At 41.4% G+C, this 8,878-nt stretch overlaps 1 pseudogene across 1 annotated transcript; it reads right to left on the bottom strand.

The window, feature by feature from the left end:
* Window positions 1-6,264: 6,264 nt before the first annotated feature.
* LOC309840018 (protein FAM47E-like) lies at window positions 6,265-7,541 on the bottom strand (annotated as a pseudogene). Its single transcript has 2 exons — window positions 6,696-7,541; window positions 6,265-6,640 (listed from the first exon to the last, which is right to left on the bottom strand). The product of its transcript is annotated as a protein FAM47E-like (transcript).
* Window positions 7,542-8,878: the final 1,337 nt, after the last annotated feature.

Here is an 8,878-nt window from a genome sequence, read left to right as displayed (position 1 = left end):
TGATCATATGGTTTTTCTCCTTCACTTTGTTAATATGGTGTATTATGTTGATTGATTTGCATATATAGAAGAATCCTTGCATTCCTGGAATAAACCCCACTTGATCATGGTGTATGATCCTTTTCATGTGCTGTTGGATTCTGTTTGCTAGTATTTTGTTGAGGATTTTTGCATGTATGTTCATCAGTGATATTGGCCTGTAGTTTTCTTTCTTTGTGACATCCTTGTCTGGTTTTGGTGTCAGGGTGATGGTGGCCTCGTAGAAGGAGTTTGGGAGTGTTCCTCCCTCTGCTATATTTGCAAGAGTTTGAGAAGGATAGGTGTTAGCTCTTCTCTAAATGTTTGATAGAATTCGCCTGTGAAGCCATCTGTTACTGGGCTTTTGTTTCCTGGAAGATTTTTAATCACAGTTTCACTTTTAGTGCTTGTGATTGTGATTGGTTTGTTCATATTTTCTATTTCTTCCTGATTCAGTCTCGGCAGGTTGTGCATTTCTAAGAATTTGTCCATTTCTTCCACGTTATCCAGTATATTGGCATAGAGTTGCTTGTAGTAATCTCTCATGATTTTTTGTATTTCTGCAGTGTCAGTTGTTACTTCTCCTTTTTCATTTCTAATTCTGTTGATTTGAGTCTTCTCCCCTTTTTTCTTGATGAGTCTGGCTAATGGTTTATCAATTTTGTTAATCTTCTCAAAGAACCAGCTTTTAGTTTTATTGATCTTTGCTATCGTTTCCTTCATTTCTTTTTCATTTATTTCTGATCTGATCTTTATGATTCTTTCCTTCTGCTAAGTTTGAGGTTTTTTTGTTCTTTTTTTCTCTAATTGCTTTAGGTGCAAGGTTAGGTTGTTTATTCAAGATGTTTCCTGTTTCTTAAGGTAGGATTGCATTGCTGTAAACTTCTCTCTTAGAACTGCTTTTGCTGCAACCCACAGGTTTTGGGTTGTCGTGTCTCCATTGTCATTTGTTTCTAGGTATTTTTTGATGTCCTCTTTGATTTCTTCAATGATCACTTCGTTACTAAGTAGTGTATTGTTTTGCCTCCATGTGTTTGTAGATTTTTACAGATACTTTCCTGTAATAGATATCTAGTCTCATAGCGTTGTGGTTGGAAAAGATACTTGATACAATTTCAATTTTCTTAAATTTACCAAGGCTTGATTTGTGACCCAAGATATGATCTATCCTGGAGAATGTTCCATGAGCACTTGAGAAAAATATGTATTCTGTTGTTTTTGGATGGAATGTCCTATTAATATCAATTAAGTCCATCTAGTTTAATGTATCATTTAAAGCTTGTATTTCCTTATTTATTTTCATTCTGGATGATCTGCCCATTGGTGAAAGTGGGGTGTTAAAGTCCCCTACTATGAATGTGTTACTATCAATTTCCCCTTTTATGGCTGTTAGTATTTGCCTTATGTATTGAGGTGCTCCTATGTTGGGTGCATAAATATTTAGAATTGTTATATCTTCTTCTTGGATCAGTCCCTTGATCATTATATAGTGTCCTTCTTTGTCTCTTCTAATAGTCTTTATTTTAAAGTCTATTTTGTCTGATATGAGAATTGCTACTCCAGCTTTCTTTTGGTTTCCATCTGCATGGAATATCTTTTTCCATCCCCTTACTTTCAGTCTGTATGTGTCTCTAGGTCTGAAGTGGGGCGCTTGTAGACAGCATATATATGGGTCTTGTTTTTGTATCCATTCAACCAGTCTGTGTCTTTTGGTGGGAGCATTTAATCCATTTACATTTAAGGTAATTCTCGATATGTATGTTCCTATTCCCATTTTCTTAATTGTTTTGGGTTTGTTATTGTAGGTCTTTTCCTTGTCTTGTGTTTCTTGCCTAGAGAAGTTCCCTTCGCATTTGTTGTAAAGCTAGTTTGGTGGTGGTGAAATCTCTCAGCTTTTGCTTGTCTGTAAAGGTTTTAATTTCTCCATCAAATCTGAATGTGATCCTTGCTGGGTAGAGTAATCTTGGTTGTAGATTTTTCTCCTTCATCACTTTAAATATGTCCTACCAGTAACTTCTGCTTACAGCGTTTCTGCTGAAAGATCCACTGTTAACCTTATGGGGATTCCCTTGTGTGTTATTTGTTGTTTTTCCCTTGCTGCTTTTAATATGTTTTCTTTGTATTTGATTTTTGACAGTTTTATTAATATGTGTCTTGGTGTGTTTCTCCTTGGATTTATCCTGTATGGGACTCTCTGTGCTTCCTGGACTTAACTATTTCTGTTCCCATATTAGAGAATTTTTCAACTATAATCTCTTCTAATATTTTCTCAGTCCCTTTCGTTTTCTCTTCTTCCGGAACCCCTATAATTCGAATGTTGGTGCGTTTAATGTTGTCCCAGAGGTCTCTGAGACTGTCCTCAGTTCTTTTCATTCATTTTTCTTTCTTCTGCTCTGCAGTAGTTATTTCCACTATTTTATCTTCCAGGTCACTTATCCGTTCTTCTGCCTCAGTTTTTCTGCTATTGATCCGTTCTAGAGTATTTTTAAGTTCATTTATTGTGTTGTTCATCGTTGCTTGTTTCATCTTTACTTCTTCTAGGTCCTTGTTAAATGTTTCTTGTATTTTCTCTATTTCCAAGATTTTGGATCATCTTTACGATCATTATTCTGAATTCTTTTTCAGGTAGACTGCCTGTTTCCTCTTCATTTGTTAGGTCTGGTGGGTTTTTATCTTGCTCCTTCATCTGCTGTGTGTTTTGCTGTCTTCTCATTTTGCTTATCTTACTGTGTTTGTGGTCTCCTTTTTGCAGCCTGCAGGTTCGTAGTTCCCGCTGTTTTTGGTGTCTGTCCCCAGTGGCTAAAGTTGGTTCAGTGGGTTGTGTAGGCTTCCTGGTGGAGGGGACTAGTGCCTGTGTTGTGGTGGATGAGGCTGGATCTTTCTGGTGGGCAGGTCCACATCTGGTGGTGTGTTTTGGGGGTGTCTGTGGCCTTATTATGATTTTAGGCAGCCTCTCTGCTAATGGGTGGGGTTGTGTTCCTGTCTTGCTAGTTGTTTGGCATAGGGTGTCCAGCACTATAGCTTGCTGGTTGTTGAGGGACGGTGGGTGCTGGTGTTGAGATGGAGATCTCTGGGAGATTTTTGCCATTTGATATTATGTGGAGCTGGGAGGTGTCTCGTGGACCAGTGTCCTGAAGTTGGCTCTCCCACCTCAGAGGCACAGCACTGACACCTGGCTGCAACACCAAGAGCCTTTCATCCACACGGCTCAGAATAAAAGGGAGAAAAAGAAGAAAGAAAGAAAGAGAGAGAGAGGGAGGGAGGGAGGGAGGGAGGAAGGAAAAAGAAAGAAAGGAAGAAAGGAAGGAGCAAGCAAGAAAGAAAGAGGATAAAGTAAAATTAAATAAAGTAAGGTAAAATAAAGTTATTAAAATAAAAAATAATTATTAAGAAAATAATTTTTTAAAAAGAGAAAAAAAACCAAACGGACGGATAGAACCCTAGGACAAATGGTGAAAGCAAAGCTATGCACACAAAATCTCCCACAGAAGCATACAGAAACACAGTCAGAAAAAGAGGAGAAGGGGAAAAAATAATAAATCTTGCTCTCAAAGTCCACCTCCTCAGTTTGGGATGATTTGTTGTCTATTCAGGTATTCCATAGATGCAGGGTATATCGAGTTGATTGTGGAGATTTAATCCGCTGCTTCTGAGGCTGCTGGGAGAGCTTTCCCTTTCTCTTCTTTGTTCGCGCAGCTCCCGGGGTTCAGGTTCGGATTTGGCCCCGCCTCTGCGTGTAGGTCGCCTGAGGGCGTCTGTTCTTCGCTCAGGGAGGACGGGGTTAAAGGAGCCGTTGATTCGGGGTCTCTGGCTCACGCAGGCGGGGGGCAGGGAGGGGTACGGAGTGCGGGGCGAGCCTGCGGCGGCAGAGGCCGGCGTGACGTTGCACCAGCCTGAGGTGCGCCGTGCGTTCTCCCGGGGGAGTTGTCCCCGGATCCCGGGACCCTGGCAGTGGCGGGCTGCACAGGCTCCCGGGAGGGGAGGTGTGGAGAGTGAGCTGTGCTCGCACACAGGCTTCTTGGTGGTGGCAGCAGCAGCCTTAGCGTCTCATGGCCGTCTCTGGGGTCTGCGCTGTTAGCCGCGGCTTGCGCCCGTCTCTGGAGCTCCTTTAAGCAGCGCTCTTAATCCCCTCTCCTAGCGCACCAGGAAACAAAGAGGCAAGAAAAGATCTCTTGCCTCTTCGGCAGCTCCAGACTTCTCCCGGACTCCCTCCCTGCTAGCCGTGGCGCACTAACCCCTTCAGGCTGTGTTCACAGATATTTAATATGGCAAAGTGTTGGGATCCAGTGCACAAAGGAAAGACTTTGCCTCAGTAGAAGAAAGAGTTCATCCTTTTGTCTCCGAGGGAATAGAGAATATGGGTACAGATGTCACTGGCCTGGTAGATGTGGTGATGGGAGGAAAAGACGGTTCTCTTATAATTTTTAAAATTTTATCCGTGAAGTACAAAGCAATGCTTTGAGAAGGAGAAATGGAAACAGGGTGTTGGACAATCGATGACAGAAATAAGATGATCATTGGAAAATGGGAAAATATATTGATGAGGGAAATGGGGCAGAACTTTCAGCTAGCGTTGAAGGCTCTTCTAGGATTCATGCCATATGTAAGCAGTCAGTGTGGTATGTGTTTTTCTGTAGCCATATTTACCTGTTTGGGTGCAAGTACAAGAATGGCAGAGATTAAGATTTAACCAGGACTGGGGTTTTCTCAGAAGAATATAAGAGCGGGAGAGAGAGGCAAAGGAGTTAAAAGTAGACTCAAAGAAGGGATAGGAGAGGACGGTGGAGTCTAAGCTGGGAAAGTAAGGAGCTGAAAGCAAGGCACGATGAATGCTGAAAGAGTGGTAAGGGTCACTGGATTGGAAACGTGTTGGAATTGAAGGATTGGAGGTTTGGGAATATGAAAAGGGGTGATCAAGTAGGTAAAAAGCAGGGATCGGAAGGTGGAATAATTGAAATTGAGATTTGAAGTTGGTGTAATTATTGCCCAGAACAAAGTCTAGAGTCTGACTGTAGGGATTGGTGTCTCTAGTGAGATGAGGACCAGACGAATGGAGCTAGTGCCAGGATTTGAATGGATCGTCTGTGAATATTTAAATCAAGAACGTGGATGAGAGTAGTCACAGGGAGCAAGTCAGGGATTCAGACACGAAGTAACCTCAGTGAAAGTGCGGAAGTGAGTGAAAAGGGAGTAGTTGATTGCAGTGAGGATGTTGGTGAATACTACAACCTGATGGCTGTGTTCCCTTCTCACGAGGGTAAAGTATATACACATACTTCCATTTACAGATAAATTCCTTCATTACTGGAAACAGAAGTGTGCTGCAAATCTTTCTAGCTACAACTTTCCTGTCCCAGACAATTTTACCTGTTCTTTTGGAAATGTAAAGAAGTTGCTTGATTTCTTATTTTACATTTATGAGTGCGTTTTAAGTCGCTATTCATGGAATGCAAAGATTAATCTTACTTGAATAGATATGTGTGGAGATTTGATGGTGCTGTGTAGTTTTGCTCGCGCAGACCTATTCTGCACACTAGATTTGCCAAGAACTTGAAGCTCCCTGCTCTTCTGCACCTGTGTTATATGATATGGCAAGACTCTTTCACAGTGAATTTTTATGAATATGGTAAAAATGTTAAGTATGTTCAGTTGGGAAGCATGACAAAAGAGCATAAGTAAAGTTTCACCTATAATTTTGGTAAATAGTTTTCAATCTGTTTTGGGGGCTTGATGCGATGCTAATAAGGGGGATAACCATTTCATTATTAAATGGGGCTACACATTATTTTGGCTACCGATTTCAAGTTTTGCTTAAGAAAGTAAATGTCATAATTAATTCATTATAATTTTAATACAAGTAGAACTCTCTGACTCCTTTTTCTCAGCACAGTTATTTTGAAATGTATCCCCTTTTGTAGCTGACCTAACTAGATCATACTTTTAAAAAGTAATTCTTTTTTTAATGGTCTTATTTTTACAAATAATTGATACAACAATGTAGTATTCACATGATAAAATGTGAGAAGAGTATATGTGAATATTGATTTCATAACTGATAAAATGTATATAATATTGATGAACCCAAGCAGAAGGTCACTGAGAAATATTTATAAGGATTAGGTGTTAAATGAAGAGATGTAGAATCAAAGTTGTACATACATGGTGGGAAGGACACTCACCATGAATTCTGATTGGTATTAAAATGAGAGGGAGAAATAGCCAAGTAAGTAGTAAATAGAAAACTGTCTAAACATCTTCCCGTGCATCATCTCCATTTTGGCTGATTTTTATTACTTTGTGTATAGGAGTCTTAACAGAATCATATTTCCATCCCTTCCTGAGGACCAGCCTCTCAAGGATGTCTGGTATCCTGTAGCCCTTGCTTAGAATGAAACCTTTAAATGCTATTTGTTCCATAAAGATCTTCAAGAGTGTCGTGTTCAGGAAGCTCCTTTCTAAAACTCCCATCTTCAAGTAAGACGTTGGGGTCAATTGAAGGTTCGTCATTTACTAGCTTTTTCCACAACTTGGGCTTCAGGTACAATGCACCATACCTCATCTCCACCGAGTTGGGTTTTTAAGGATTCTGTGGTTTCTGGGGTTTCCTCTCCCAGGTTCCTTCCTCTCCGGGTAATTTTTATCTTCTCCATTTTCTCTATCCCGATGCTGTACTTTACCTTTGAAGGGACCTGGGTTACTTTCCTCATGTAGACTGTATCCTGGGCTGGTGGCCACTCACAGCCAACCTCACACAGTTTCGTGATGAGCTCTTCATCAATGCCCAAGTTTCCACAAGCAGCAGCCCATTTGAAGGATTTACGAATTGCTTTCGGTACTTCTCTGTGAACACGAGGATCAGTGAGTGAATCCTTTCTGCTTGACTTCTTGTCTTCGTGATGCAAAGTGGCTGGATGTGACACAGGAGCCTTCTTTGGAGGTTCCAGGTAGACCTTGGCAGGACGTTTTTTACGAAGCTTTGTGGGGGACTTCGTTCTTTTCCTGGGGCCCTGACAATAAGCCCATGTGTCCTCCAGCTTCCCGTCAGGATCGAGCACTTCCAGCACCTTTAATAAGAGGTCTGCAGGTAGATTTTCCTCCAGATTCGGGTAGAGAGCCAAGGGATGCTTGGTTAGCTGGGGTTCGATGTTCTCCACGAATGCCTTCTGTGCTAGCTGGGCTGGCGAGAGCGTGGAAAACGGGTTTGCTTCCTCGGGCAGCTTTTTCTGACCCTTTTTGGGGGCATGCTGGGGAACTCTGTGAACAATCCAGGGGAGGAAGCCCTCCTTAGGGCTGCGAGTGATCAGATCTTCACAAGGTGGGCAACCCTTCCGGAAGTCGTCCAGCAGCTCTTTCACAAATATCCACCGCCGGCTGTCCAGGGAGGTGGGGAACTTCGGGAGCACGTTCTTGTGCTTTGCAAAACACTTGGAGAGTAACTTGTCTTTGTACCAGGGCTTGCAGGTCACGTCCAGGGGCATCGGTTCCAGTGGCCCCGGTCCTAGCAGCCACTTCTTGTCCGCCATGGTTCCCCTGGCCTCTGGGGGGGACCACCGCTTCAATAGTTTGCTGTTCCGGCCTCTCCGGTTGCTAGGAGACCGTGTAGCCTGCTGCAGCCAGGTTCTTCCCGGAGGTGGGTCAGCGCAGGCGCCCTGTGAAGCCTGCATTTCTCCCAGGATGGGCGGAAACAACAGAAAGCACATTCCTTTCTGTTGTAGATACTGTTCTGTTGTATGGACATAGTGCCATTTATTTATCCATTCACCTTTTGATGGACATTTGGGTTGCTTACAGTTTGAGGCTATTAAGAATAGAGCTGCCACAAATATTTGTGTTCCTGGTTTTGTATGTCCATGTACATATTTTCATTTCACTTGGGTAAACTTTAGCTATGAGTGGCATGGTGGGAGCAGATGATGTTTTATGTTTTAGACCACCACCAAACTTTTCCAAAGTGGTTGTACTAATTAATATTCCTTCTAGTTGTATATGAGAATGGCGCTCTGTCTACATACTCCCTAACACTCGGTAAGGTTAGTCATTTTCGTTGTGGCTGCTCTAATAGGTGTGTAGTGGCATCTCATTGTGGTTTTAATTTGCATTTCCCTAAGGACCACTGGTGTTGAACATCTGTTCCTGTGCTTATTTGCCATTCATATCGATCCTTTGGTGAAGAATCTGTTCAAACTTTTGCACTTCTTAAAATTGTTCTGCTTGACATCTCTTGTTTTGAGGATTCTTTGTGTATTCTGGATGCAATATGATTTGTAAATCTTTTTCTCCATCTGTGGTTTGTCTTTCCATTGTCTTCACACCGTCTTTCTAAGGGCAGTGTTTACATTTGATGAAGCCCAGTATATCAGTGTGTTCTTTTATGGACTGTCATTTTGTGTTGTATATAAGAAAACTGCCTATTCATAGGTCATGAAGACTTTTTTCATTCTGCTAAAATTTGTATAATCTTAGCTTTTCCATTGAGATCTGTCATCTGTTTCAATTTAACTTTTTAGGTGATGAATGATATGGATCAAAGTTATTATTTTTAGTTTTATTTTTTGCCCGTGGATATCCAGTAGTTCCAGAATTTTATGGGAAAGAGGAGCTTTTCTCCACTGAATTACTTTTGTCGCTTTGTGAGTGTAAGTTGTCCCTATTTTTGTGGGTCCATTTCTAGACACGCGTTTCAGTTTCATTGAATCTTCTGTCTTTACACCAGTTCTGCTCTGTGTTGATTATATTTTACAGTAAGTTTAAAATTAGGCTGTATTCGTCCTCCAACTTCTTTATTCTTTTACAAAGTTGTCTTGACTCTTGTAGGTCTTTTGAATTTCTATAGGAATTTTAGAATCAATGTCTTAAAAAA

This window comes from Grampus griseus (genome assembly GCF_964374135.1).
Source record: "Grampus griseus genome assembly, chromosome: X".
NCBI lineage: Eukaryota > Metazoa > Chordata > Mammalia > Artiodactyla > Delphinidae > Grampus > Grampus griseus.
The sequence above is the reverse complement of the archived record's forward strand: the minus strand, read 5'-3'. Positions and strand labels throughout refer to the sequence as shown.